The 13,986-nt window shown below is 35.9% G+C and overlaps 1 long non-coding RNA gene across 1 annotated transcript in view; it reads left to right on the forward strand.

Annotated features, from left to right (window-relative positions):
- Window positions 1-3,623, forward strand: part of LOC137487685 (uncharacterized) — a 6,985-nt gene extending 3,362 nt beyond the window's left edge. Inside the window, exon 2 of the long non-coding RNA XR_011010648.2 lies at window positions 3,345-3,623. This is a non-coding gene — a long non-coding RNA (uncharacterized lncRNA). The remainder of the gene's footprint in view (window positions 1-3,344) is intronic.
- Window positions 3,624-13,986: the final 10,363 nt, after the last annotated feature.

Consider the following 13,986-nt stretch of genomic DNA (forward strand, 5'->3'; position numbering starts at 1 on the left):
AACGCATTTACCTTTTCCCAACTGGGAAAACCACCAACAATCAAGAATGTGCGAACATTAAACCAACTTTACCTCAGTCAATAATGTGCACCTTTTCAGCTGCTTTGAAACTATAATTATTATGAAAAGCACCACACACATGAGCATAAACTGAATTGACAAATTTAATATATAACTAGAGACCCTTGAAAAACCTCTTTCAATTAACTATGATATAAACTGACACTAAAAATAGAAACACTAAACAGTTATTTATTAAAATAAGCAGTGGTCAAGCAGCCAGCTTTACCGTAGCAATACCATTCCTAGGTATGTGTACGATTTTTTTATTATGTTTTTTTTTAAGAACAACAATATTTCCAGCAGAAAAGATAATGTTTTAAATTGTAAAAAAATCTGTATTTTTTTAAACAAATGATGACAGCAGAAGTCAATAATTTATTTAGCCTTACATGTTTACTGTTCCAAAATATTTGGGCAAAATACTGTGATATTTTCATCCAAAGTTATCATACCATCAGAATCTTATACCTGCCCATGCCTACTTGAACACAACATTGAGCACTGTCTATTTGACTGTCAACAATGATATACTTTGACATTCATTGGACGCTAATATGATTCCTATATTTATAATGTGCAAAGAATACTTTCATGAAATTATATGATCAAAGAGAGTCTAAATGTGAGAAAATAAAACCAACTTTACCTCACTCTTTACATACAACCTCTCGAGAAGGAATAAATACTTTTTTTTATTAAATATATCTTTTAAAAAGGACTGTAGTGAAGTCCCACTACATTCAAGATTTTAGCTGGCTGAGGCGGCCAAATATGGATCTGATATAATAAGAATTTCTAAAAATATTAGACAAAAGTATTACACATGATTACAAACTTGTTTTGCTTTTAGCCATTTCTTTAACTTGCATTTAAAAGTAGAATAATTTGTAACACCCCTTAAATCAATCGGAAGTGTGTTCCAAAAATGACTGGCTCTAACTGAGAAGACTGATCGTGCAAAATTTGTACGTCTAAACTGCACATACATTAGGGCTCGCGTTTATGGATTTAATACACTCACTTGGGATAAAGCAAAACTTTGTTGGTCCAACCCATCGCTTAAAGCATACATTACATCTAATTCTGTCTTATGGAATTGAGGTCATTGATGTAGACATTATACCACAAAGTGATGATATTACAGACTACTACCTCTTACTATATAAGCTGTTTACCTGAAATTAGCAGATCAGCTCTGATATATCGCCCTAGTAGAACTGTCGTTCCATCCACCAAAGAGGAATTTCTAAATTACTTACCTGATTTTTCTCTATTTCGAAATGCACTCGCAAACGCAAATGACCTTGATATAGTAACCAGCAGTATGGATGCCATCTTTACTAGCACCCTAAATACTGTGGCACCCATCAAATTAAAAAGGCTAGAGAGAATAAAACTACACCATGGTATAATAGTCATACTGGCGCTCTCAAAACAGCAACCCATGCCCTGGAACGTAAATGGAAAAAAACTCATTTAGATGTCTTTAGAATTGCGTACAAAGACAGTATGTCCAGCTATAGGAGGGCTCTAAAATCTGCCAGGGCTGAAAGAATAATAACTGATAGAAAATAATCATAACATTCCTAGATTCTTATTTAACATCATCGCTAAATTAGCAAATAATCGGTCATCTTTGGAACAAAATGTTCCACCGCAAATTATTAGTGATGACTTCATGAATTTTTTCAGTGATAAAATAGAAGGCTTTAGACAGAAAATAGGAGATGTTTAACTTTCTGTACCGCGTCATACCCCAAATCCTGTATGTATTTCACTGAATCATAATAATAACCTACACTGCTTCAAAATCATAGAACAAGAAGAGCTAGATAAAATTATCAATAGCTCTAAACCAGCTACGTGTATGCTGGACTCAATTCCAACAAAATTACTGAAAGAGCTGCTACCTGCTATAGGAGAACCTCTTCTTAACATTATCAACTCTTCTTTATCTTTAGGCCATGTTCCAAACTCTTACAAGCTAGCTGTTATTAAGCCTATTATTAAGAAACCGCAACTGGACCCCAGCAACTTAGCTAACTATAGGCCTATTTCAAATCTTCCATTTGTGTCTAAAATACTATAAAAAATTGTTTCTACCCAATTATGCTCCTTTCTGCAGACAAACAATGTTTTTGACGTGTTTCAATCAGGTTTCAGAGCTCATCACAGTACAGAAACCGCATTAGTAAAAATAACCAATGATCTACTCCTAGCTGCTGAACAAGGGTGCATCTCGCTGTTAGTTCTACTCAATCTTAGTGCGGCATTTGACACCATTGACCACAATATTAATTAATATTATTAATATTATTGGACAACCTTCACAAGTCAGCCCAGTAAAGTATGGGGTGCCTCAAGGATTAGTTTTAGGCCCTTTGCTGTTTACAATTTACATGCTACCACTGGGAGACATTATTAGAAGACATGGGATCAGCTTTCACTGCTATGCAGATGATAGTCAATTATATATTTCAACTAAACCTGATGAGATGTCTGAACTGTCTAAGCTAACTGAGTGTATTAGAGATGTTAAAGACTGGATGACCAACAATTTTCTTCTCTTAAACTCCGACAAAACAGAATTATTACTTATTGGGCCAAAATCCTGAACACAAAAGATCTCGCAACTCAATCTACAATTAGAGGGATATAAAGTTAGCGTCAGCGCTACTATAAAAGATCTGGGTGTCACATTAGACAGCAATTTAACTTTTGAAAATCATATATTCCACGTCACAAAAACTAATTTCTTTCATCTGAGAAATTTCGCTAAGTTACGAAGTATGCTATCCATCTCATCCAGCTGCCAGAGTTCTTACCAGGTGTAGAAAATATTACATCACCCCAATTTTATCCTCCTTACACTGGCTGCCTCTTGAGTTTCGTATTGAATTTAAAATATTACTTCTCACCTTTAAATAATAGCTTTAAATAATCTAGCTCCTGTTTATCTAACCAACATCAGTACAATCCAGCCCGCTCTTTAATATCTCAAAACTCAGGGCTTCTGGTAGTACGTTGAATGGCAAAGTCGAGTAAAGGAGGTCGAGCCTTCTCATTTATGGCTCCTAAACTCTAGAATAGCCTTCCTGATAACGTCCGAGGCTCAGACACACTCTCGCAGTTCAAAACTAGATTAAAGACCTGTCTGTTTAGTAAAGCATACACTCAGCGCATCACTTAGCGGGTTCCCACACAGGTTTCTGCATCCTGTTTATATACACTATGAACAGCAGCTACGCTAGTTATTCTCTTTATTCTCCATTTTTACCTAGGTATACTCATCCCGAGGCCCTCAGACAATGCAGCTCCACTGATTTGATCCAAGACCAGCGACGAGATGATCCCAAGGCTTCCATATCCTAGATCAGGCTGTATCCTGAGCAGCTGCTGTGGTGGTCATGGAGGAGTGGAGAGCATGAGACTGATTCCTGTGACGCTCCAGGGACAGACGAGTCTTCGCCAAGGCCAGCTTCCAGCCTCCGCTGCTGAGACTGCAGCCCTGCACAAGACGTTTGGCCAGCAGAGAAATTAAAATGGTCTTGCCCAACTGAGTCTGGTTTCTCTCAAGGTTTTTTTTCTTCACTCTCCTATCGGTGAAGTTTTTTTCCCTCTCTGCTGTCACCTCTAGCTTGCATGGTTTGGGATCGGTAGAGCTGCGCATCGATGAATTTGCTCTTTAGTGTTTTGACTCTCAGTAGTTAACATTAAACCACACTGAACTGAGCTAAACTGAACTGAACTTAAACACTAAAAACTGAACTACACTGTTCCAATTTACTATGACCTTTTTTGTGAAGCTGCTTTGACACAATCTACATTGTAAAAGCGCTATACAAATAAAGGTGAATTGAACTCTAAATATATTGGACCTCTCAAGAAGAAATATTTTTAAATATTTAAATATCTTATAAAAAAAAAGACTTATTTGAAGAAAATAAAGACTTTCCGTTTCTTTAGACCAGGGGTCTCAAACTCGCGGCCCGCGGGCCATTTGCGGCCCTCAGTGCAATATTTTGTGGCCCGCGCCGACCGCAGTACACTGACAGAATCCGTCCACACTACGCCGGAGTTCTCGAGCGCTGAAAACGGATCGTTTCGAAAACGCTGGAGAGGCCGTTTTCATTCTGAAACGCTGCTGCTCCGTCTCAGTGTGGATGGGGAAAGACGGAGACATCTGAAAACGGAGGCGGGGCTGCAGACATTCGCCTCTCTGATTGGGGCTTTTCCTCAATATTAAGTAGCCCACACACAGTTCAGTACTGAATCTTCTCCGTGTAAGTTCAGACTTCGCAGGTTTGATCAAGGCTGCATCTCTTCTTCTCAGTTTGATATGGAAAACATACCGAGGACACGCGTAAATCTTCACAGGGAACAGTGTACTTTATAACTTCATTCACATCACTCTGGCTACACTGTTTCACTTTCTCAACAATAAAATGTAAACTTGATATAAGGAACTGCCTATTTTTATTTTAATATTAACAACTAAACAGGCAGCAGAAATGTTGAGGCGTCGTGCTGCATATATGAGCGTCATCTTCACTGTGTGGATATTTATAACAAAACGGAGCCGATAACAACTGCCTCTTTTCAATTTCAGTGAAAATCGAAAACATACCCGCTCTTTTGCTGAATATCAATTTTAATAATCTATAATGGCCATTATAAAAGTATAACATACAATAAGTTTATACATTATAGGAAATAAAGGCTAGCGATCAGTCAATATACAGAATAGGCTACGTGGTTACATTAATCATTAACTTATCTTTGTGCTCAGCCAAAGCACGTTACCTGAGAACAAGTAATAGATTCCAATGACCAAAGTCAGGGAATGTGTCGTTAGATAAAGACAACAAGATGAACGAAATATCACGTTTAATAAATATAGTGAGAATAGATCCAGCGGGAGATACTTGATAAGAAGTCCGACTAGCAGAGCTCTCATCTGGGTAGACAGGCTGCAGCGCTTGCCAAAGTGTGTTTGTGTGGTCACGTGATGTGCGTTTTCAGCGTTTTGGTGTGGACGGAGAGCAGTTCAGAAACGCTGGGTAAAACGCGAGTGTGGACGCGGATTGTTTTCATTCTAAAACGCCGTTTTAAAACTAAAACGCACTAGTGTAAACGGGGCCTGACAGAATCAGCGGAGCGGGGAGAGAGAGCGCTCCCCGCTCCGCTGATTCTATCCGTACACAGCGGTCACTGGCATTCCCCGCCCGCCGTGTAAACAAAGGGGCGGGGATGCCGGTTACGTCACCACGCACCCCGCCCCTTTGTTAGACGCTGTGACGGGCGGGAAGTGTTAGGAGGGAACTCGCCCCGGCCAGAACCAAGGTAAGCTGTTCCCGCCCCTGCCTGCCACTTAGCTACCTATCTGCAGCCTGCCACCTACCTAGCTACAGCCTGCATCTTATATATATTATAGGTAGATACAGACTGGTACAGATTGATGTGACTGGAGTGGGGTGGGGGTGTTTTATTTATACATATATACGCCTTTCTTTAAGTGAGGGAATGGGAGTTTTGAGTGTGTGAGAAGTTATTCTCCACCTTGAACTTCAATAAGTCAAAGTACAGGTCTAGACTTAATTATGATCATCTTCAAGCCATACTGAGGGTCTCAACTGCTTCCGCTCTAAAGCCAAATGTGGTTCAGATTTGTGAGAAGAAGTGCTGTCAAGTCTCTGGCAGCAAGAAGTAGGCAAAAGATGCCATGTTCAGAAGAACTGTTCATAATCTTCACTCAATGTTCTATTAATGTTCAGGACACTTCATGTTCAGAAGAAATAATTAAAACTGTTAATAATGACATTTGAGGACTTTTTTTTTTGTGAAATCCCTTATCCCAGCCTCACCCAGACTTTGCCTCCTGCGGCCCCCAGGTAAATTGAGTTTGAGACCCCTGCTTTAGACCATGAGCAAGCATGCAGTATGTCAATTAACGTAAGCAGATGAGCTAATCAATAAACCAGTGGCTGTAGTGGTTTTCTTGGTTTTTCTCTTACTCAATCAAACTCAGTCTGGAGGTTATGAATATCAGAAGAATATACTTTATTGTCGACAACAAAGGAGAACTTTCAGGAGACCCCCAGTAGCATCTCTGTCTGAAAAATTCTGCCTCCCTAATCTCCTGGCCTCTTTAAATACACTTTGACAACAATTATTTTCCTTTGTTCTCCATACATTACACAAGATCCCTCCCCTAACCCCAAATTCCACCTCTGACATCTGTTTCCTGAGACACCTCAGGCTCTTTTACCACTCTCTTTTCATCCCTTCTTTTATGACCCCTAGTTGTTTCCTCAAGCCATTTCCCATGTCCAATTGTTTTAATGGTATGCAAGTCTACAAGCAGATTATACACATATAACCTGAATATATAGATTAACTTCACACTCCAAAGAGCACAAAATCCACCTCATATAATCCCTCCTCTTAAGACTTTAAGTCTTAATAATCTTGCTTTTGGCCCATAGTGCAACTCCATGACCTAGCCCTCAGTTATACTACCTAATGACAAATATATGTCACAGTATTATTACAAATGACCAAATCATGTAATTGCACTTTGGAATAAAATCGAGCCAAACTTCTGCGCCCACTATTGACGAGAACACAGTAAAAGACTCGATTCTATTTTGTTGTTATCATAAAAGGTATTGTTTTAAGCATACAGGTGGTTATACTTTGCTTCTGGGGGTCATGGTTATTTAACACACAGTAAAAAATAAAATTAAAATATTAAAATAAAAAATAAACATAACATAACCCAATCTCTCAATATATGGTCACAACACACTATTCTAATCTAACATCCACAAACATAATCCGTAGAGTATGTTGATCTTCAGCCCAGATACTTTGCGTATCGTAGAGAGCCGCCGTTTTGGGGTAGAGGTTACTAGCACTTAACACCCAAGGCATGGATCCTCTTCATCATCCTCTTCTTTATCTAAACTATAAAAATTTTTAGCACTAGTTCATCTTTTTGAACCTAAATCTGGCACATACTTGCGAGCATTCTGTTTCGTTCTAGCCTTAAAAAGTGTTGCTAAAGACTTTATGTTGAGAGTCTATAACCTGAAGTTGTGGTGATTATCATCACTTGAATTTGTGGCACCTTCAGTATTTCTCACTCAGGTATATAATCAGAATTACTCTTTTAACTGTTCTGATGAACTGCTTCTGCCACACTTTGCAATTCGTTGGTTTGAGCTTTGGGATTTTCTGCCTCCTCTGTTTCCCGTTAACTTTCTCTTGCTGGAGTTTTTTCCTTTGGCACCCTTGTGCAGTGTCTCCGATGGTACCCAGTTGATGGCATCCCCTTTGGTAACCTTGGCATAAGATCCATTTCTCCTGACTTCACTCCACTTTCTCCAGAACACCTCAGATATACTCGATCACCGAATTAATCTTCTGCTTCTGGTCCTTTCTGGTTTCCTGTACAGATATTGCTTTGCACATGGCAGTTAGTTTTCTCATAAAAGACCAAACTTCTTTCCAATACATTAGAAATGTTCTCCAAACATTCCAAACGGTTATATGCGAAGTTATTTGCGAGATTACATGCAAGGGTCGACCCAATAATACTTCATGCAATGTTAGTTGTTTGTTTCTGTCAGTTTTCATGCAATCACTTATTAATGCAAAAGGTATATTATTTTAACACATCTTGTTAAACTAGACCTTGATGAATCATCTTTAGCTGTTTCAATCATTCCTTACAATTATGTGTAATTGCTTAATTTTTTTTTTCCAATTTCCAATACTTTATCAATACATTTACTCATCTATTCACTGAATCACATATCCACTTATTTATCTACTTAATTACCTTTATTCACTTTAATTGACTTTAATAACTCTAATTTATTTTTAAATGCAGACACATTAAACTTATTTCTGAAGGTATTGCAAATCTGAGACTTCTCTTGTCTTAAATGTAATAACTGTTCCTTCTTCCCTGCTCTGCTAATGGAATTACCTTCACTCATCTACCACAACTGCCATGCCCAAAAACTTGTATCTTTTGCCCTAAGTTAATTTAATCATTTCACAACATCCACTATGAAGTTCTTGAATATCCCCTTAAGCCTATTGCTGATCTTTTACTCACATTCTACTTTGCACAAATGTCACATGTGGACAACAAATCACTAATCACTGCATTCAAAAAGGCGATCATTTTTTCAAATCATTTTGCTTGCTGCTTAATTTTCCTTATCATTTCACTCTTGATTCAATCCATGTACATCACCAATGACATAATCTAGAAATGCTGTTGTATCAACAATCTGTACTTCCTATTACAAAAATCATACCTATTTTTTTTTCTTCCCTTTGATGCTACACATAATCATAAAGACTAGTACGTTGTTTATTTGTACTATAATCTAATTAAGGTTGTGACTCTATACTATTGTTAGACCTGCTACCCTATTTTCATTCATGTAAAATCAATTTCTTATTTATCAGCTTAACAGTTATTATTGCATCTAGAATACATACAGAATCTTGTTAACACTAAACCCCTCATCCCTAAAAAGTTTTATTTCTGTCTTTTACTTAGCTTGAGCTAGATGTACTTGCAGATAACTAAATCCTACACATTACAATATCCATCGCGAAATATTCTAAATCCTTTTATGCATTCTAATGTATGTATAACAGCCTATTTACTTTAAGTGTAACCAAGTGTCTACCCTCCTCTGATAATTACCTAAACAGAAATCAATTAACTACTTTAACATTTTTGGCATCCAAACTAACAAATTTAAGTACAGTGCGTGTTAGGAACCTCTGCTAAGAATTTCTCTATCACTGACTGTTCTTAAATCATAAATTTTACCACATCTACTTTTGCCTGTTTTGACTAATGCCATCATAAAAAATTAAATTCAAATCAAATTAAAATAGAATCTATTTTATTCGCCACCTACACAATCACAACCGAATTGAAATTGACTTTAATTAGAAATGCCATAACATATCCAAGTGTTTCTATTATTGCTATGTTCTCAAAAGTTTCAATAATGCCTATTCCAGCATATAACAGACCTGCATCTGGTTAAATTTTAATTAATCCTCCCTATGCTGGCTAATTTTGTTTTCCCTTAATGTCCTGAACTGTTAATCATTATTAAAATTTGACACCTAAGTAATTTCTTATTTCTGAGCTATTTCTTATTTTGCATTTTCTATTAATTAACATTTTTCACTTTTCAGCATTTTCAACTCCTAATTCCTTCCTGTTCTCACATCAAACTGGTTATTCATAAACTTTTGTTGTAATTTTCTACAAGTTGACTGAAAAATCACTGGATTTCTTTATAGGTTCCTCTCTAGCTGATCTGATTTTCTCCTTTAGTCCTTAATTCTTTTTTGCTTTTAATTATTTCTTCACATATGTAAAACAATGTTTTCTGTTTTTTTATTTTAAACACTTTTCTTTTTCACATATTCTTTTAGTAAATTTAGAATTGTTACTTTTTGACCTATTCAGTACTGTGAGTTCATTTCACTTTTTTGTGTTTCTATCTCTTCTTTAAATCACTTTTCTGTTTTAATCTCTGACATAATTTTTCTCCCAAATCTTGGTTTAGATTACTCAAAATAAGTTTTGCCTAATTTTAACTTAAATACTGAACTCCATCAACTTCTAACCCAAAATATTTTTTTAGTTATCAAAAACTTTTTTTTATTATCTTTTTTATCACCACCATGCATTATAATTTATCCTCTTATGTTCAATAATCTCTATGAGTTAATCTATGAAAATGAACCAAAATAATTTAACATTCTTCATAATTTATCATTTTAACTTTACACATTTAAAGTTTCATTGTACATTATCATCTAAGACTTTTCTTACAGTTTACATGATACTTTTCTTTTTATCAAATTGACAGGAGTCTGATTTGATACAAGAATGGGTAGCTACACTTTTGCTCTTATTTTTGCCCTCTGAGTGGTCACATTGTACTCAATTTGGACTATAGGTCGACTGCTTTGAGATGGACTGCCAGACTCCCCCTCCTCACACCCTGAGAAGACAACTGGTTCATAGATTGGTGTAGTCTTTTCTGTGGTGTCCATATCAGGGCACAGTGTTTCCCCCTTCTTTCTTAGTGCTGGCTTCTTTCATTGAGCTGTTGTAAAGTTCTGGTGGAGCGCTTTTTCTCTTTGATCAGTTCATCATTAGCTTGTTTGCCTCTTTTTAGTGTCTCTGAACATAAGTAGCCTTTCCAGTCCTCAGTAATTCCTGGGCATGCAGTGCCTGCCTCACTGCTTTCACAAATGTCCACAGCCAACAGTTTGTCCATTGTGTTTTTCAAACACCTTTTCCATTTGCCAGTGCACTCAGAGATGTCTAGTAGATAAGAGACCACAGTCCCCCAAAGTCCATCCCTTTGTCCTCTTAATTAATATATGGAATTTAACTCATAACCTATAAAATATTTCCTTCTTTCCCATTTTTTTTTCATCAAATGAAGACTCCTCTCATCTATTTTCTCCTCTTTACGGTTTAACAGTTTATTTTTCTCTAATTCACAATCATTTTATCATATGTAAATGTTTAATTTTCTATTTCTTCAGTGTTCTTCTAAATAATTTCTTTAGCTTCAGATTATGCTTTACTTTACATTTCTCCTCATCTATGCTAGTGTTCCTTTACTAACCACTCATTTTTACATTGTAACATTTTCTATACTCAGTTTCTATTTTTTCACTGCTTACATCAAATGTTTCTTCTGTTTGCCATTTGTCATTATCTTATCTTTTATTTTCTCTGTCACATATTTTAGTATTGCATTTTTATTTCCATATCTGTTTTTCCATACCTGATTTAATTCAACAATACTACATGGTGGCCCAATATCTGGTATAACAGTTCAAAATCATTACTGCTATACCTCAGGGTTCATATTATTACTTAAACTCACATATTTATTTAATAAAAGCATTTTTCATTTTTGAATTGCAATGTTTACTTATCAATTTAGCTTCTTACTGCTTAAACTTTAAAATTATTTTTTTAACTCACTCTAATGCATTCTTTAACATTTACCTAGCTTCTATGATTTTCATCTGAATCACTGTACTTTACTACAAACAAATGACATAGCTGACTTTGAGAAAGATGACAAAACATTTTTTTTCCCTTAAATCCAATCAAATTCTCTAAAGTCAATTATTTCTTTAAATTGTTACTGCTTTTTTCTTTTTATCTTATCTGTTCAATGTGCCTATATTGTAAGCATATTTTAAACATCTAATTTTATCTATGAAACAGTGGACTTATTTTTTCCTATTTCTATTTTATTCTTTTTCCTTTCTGTAATTTAAGTTTTTAGCTCTTAAGTTTTCTTATACATTTTAAAACTTATTTTGTTACACATTTTATAATTAAATCTTCAATTAATCAATATTCATTTTCAAGTTTTCTTTTTCTATTTTATTCTCAATCAAAGAACTAACTTATAATTTGTTCATTCATACTTATTTAGTAAATCTATTTGTTTATTAATACATTCTTTTACTCTATACTTCCTTTATCTCTATATATATTGATCACTATGACTTCATTTATTCTTTTTCATAAGTAAAGTTTCAAACTCTTTTCTATATAATATAACTCTATTATTAGTATTTCCTCATTTCATTTTTCTTACTATACTACTTTATAATTTATCTATTCATTAATAACTTATATTCTATCCAAATTATGTTAAAGTCTATGTCATTATTTTATCTATAGTTTGATCTCCTCTCTTTTACTCTCCTCTTCTCTGTTTCCCTAGTGCTGTAAATAGGCAATCTATTGTTCACACATAGACACCATAAATCTCTCCCTTACCCCCATCCTGGAGCAGACTGTCTTTCACTCATTGCTATGTCAGGAATTTAAGTTCACTCTGCCTATTGTTCTTTTTTAACATATTCAAACTTAAAACACAAAGATAATTTCAGAAAAATGTGTAACTAGTATATTCTTCTGCTTTTTACTCTGTGTCTTTCAAATGCAACATGTTCCATTAGTTTTGATATAGGAGACTCCTCCTTTATATTATAATCTCTTCTCTTAAACTGCATCAATCACTATTCCTATTGTTCTTTAAATCACACCACACATATGCAGCCCTCCTTTTATATTATAATATACTATAATCATTATTTTAACCTACTTCTTATTGAAAACATACTTTTAAACACATTCACACTTCTAATCTTATTACTTTTCCTCTTCTCATTCACTCCTCTCCTCCACTCAGTGTAATAGGAGCTGCATCCCCCCATCCTCATTCCATTCAAGGAGGAGGAAGGCAGTCTTCTCTGCCCACCAATGTGGACTATTTTGCCACAATCTGAAGCAGCAAATACACAAACACTTCAATTAAATAAATACTCTACACTACACTCCTCTTGAGTGACCTGTCCGAGCAGCCCTCTAACCTTAGAGCGGTAACCACAGGCTTTCGCCTACCCATGCAGCCCTTTGTTTATCTCCTCAAACAAAGCGGTATCGTAGGTCTTTGCGCGCATCTCTCTACTTTAATCTGCTTTAATCTCTTAACTGTTACCACACATTAAGGACTCTCTCTTAAAACTTATAAATGCTCTATGCATATCTTACATCATTATTAATTTCCCAAATCTGGGTAACAGTTACTAGTGATTGTTTATCCTATCCATCAAGGCCCACTTAGGAAAACACAGATCATTTGCATACCTTACTCTGCTTTAATCTCTTAACTGTCACCACACATTAAAGACTCTCTCTTAAAACTTATAAATGCTTATATCATTAATAATTTCCCAAATCTGAGTAACAGTTACTAGTTAATGTTTATCCTATCCATCAAGGCCCTCTTAGGAAAACACAGATCATTTGCATGCAAATTCTTTTTCTTCTGTTATTCAAAACCCCTTTTTTCTTTAATATCTTTTTTACATTTACTTTTAATTCTTTAAAGCTGGAGAAACAGTTCAAGTGTATTTACCTGTACAGGCAGGTCCTGGCAGAAAAAACACAAACTATTAAGCATAAAATCGCTTACCGTTTTTTATTGTGGCCACATATTTGTGTTTTCTCTCCAGTCCAGCATGCACAGCAACACCAGCCCTGCTCCTTTCCAGCCCACCCAGAGGGACGCCAAATGTAGTGGTTTTCTTGGTTTTTCTCTTACTCAATCAAACTCAGTCTGGAGGTTATGAATATCAGAAGAATATACTTTATTGTCGACAACAAAGGAGAACTTTCAGGAGACCCCCAGTAGCATCTCTGTCTGAAAAATTCTGCCTCTCTAATCTCCTGGCCTCTTTAAATACACTTTGACAACAATTATTTTCCTTTGTTCTCCATACATTACACAAGATCCCTCCCCTAACCCCAAATTCCACCTCTGACATCTGTTTCCTGAGACACCTCAGGCTCTTTTACCACTCTCTTTTCATCCCTTCTTTTATGACCCCTAGTTGTTTCCTCAAGCCATTTCCCATGTCCAATTGTTTTAATGGTATGCAAGTCTACAAGCAGATTATACACATATAACCTGAATATATAGATTAACTTCACACTCCAAAGAGCACAAAATCCACCTCATGGCATTTAAAACTACTTACCCCTTCGATGCTGACGTCGAAGAACGTCAGGCTGCCTCTGGCTTTTATCGCTTCAGACAGCAGAAATGTTCGCTTTGAATGTGTACAATTTCCACAGCATGAGTTTCATACAACGGTTCAAACCTGCTCGACCATGATGTCACAACAGCAAGCAGGAAGACTTTCTACGGACACAACCGAGGGACAATTACGACTCAGAAGCTATCATTTTGAAATTCAAAAAATTGATATGTGGACCTCATATTCGTTCAAATAATGTAGGTAAAGTACATTAATAACACGTGACAGTGT

The sequence above is a fragment of the Danio rerio genome, chromosome 15 (genome assembly GCF_049306965.1).
Source record: "Danio rerio strain Tuebingen ecotype United States chromosome 15, GRCz12tu, whole genome shotgun sequence".
Taxonomy (NCBI): Eukaryota; Metazoa; Chordata; class Actinopteri; order Cypriniformes; family Danionidae; genus Danio; species Danio rerio.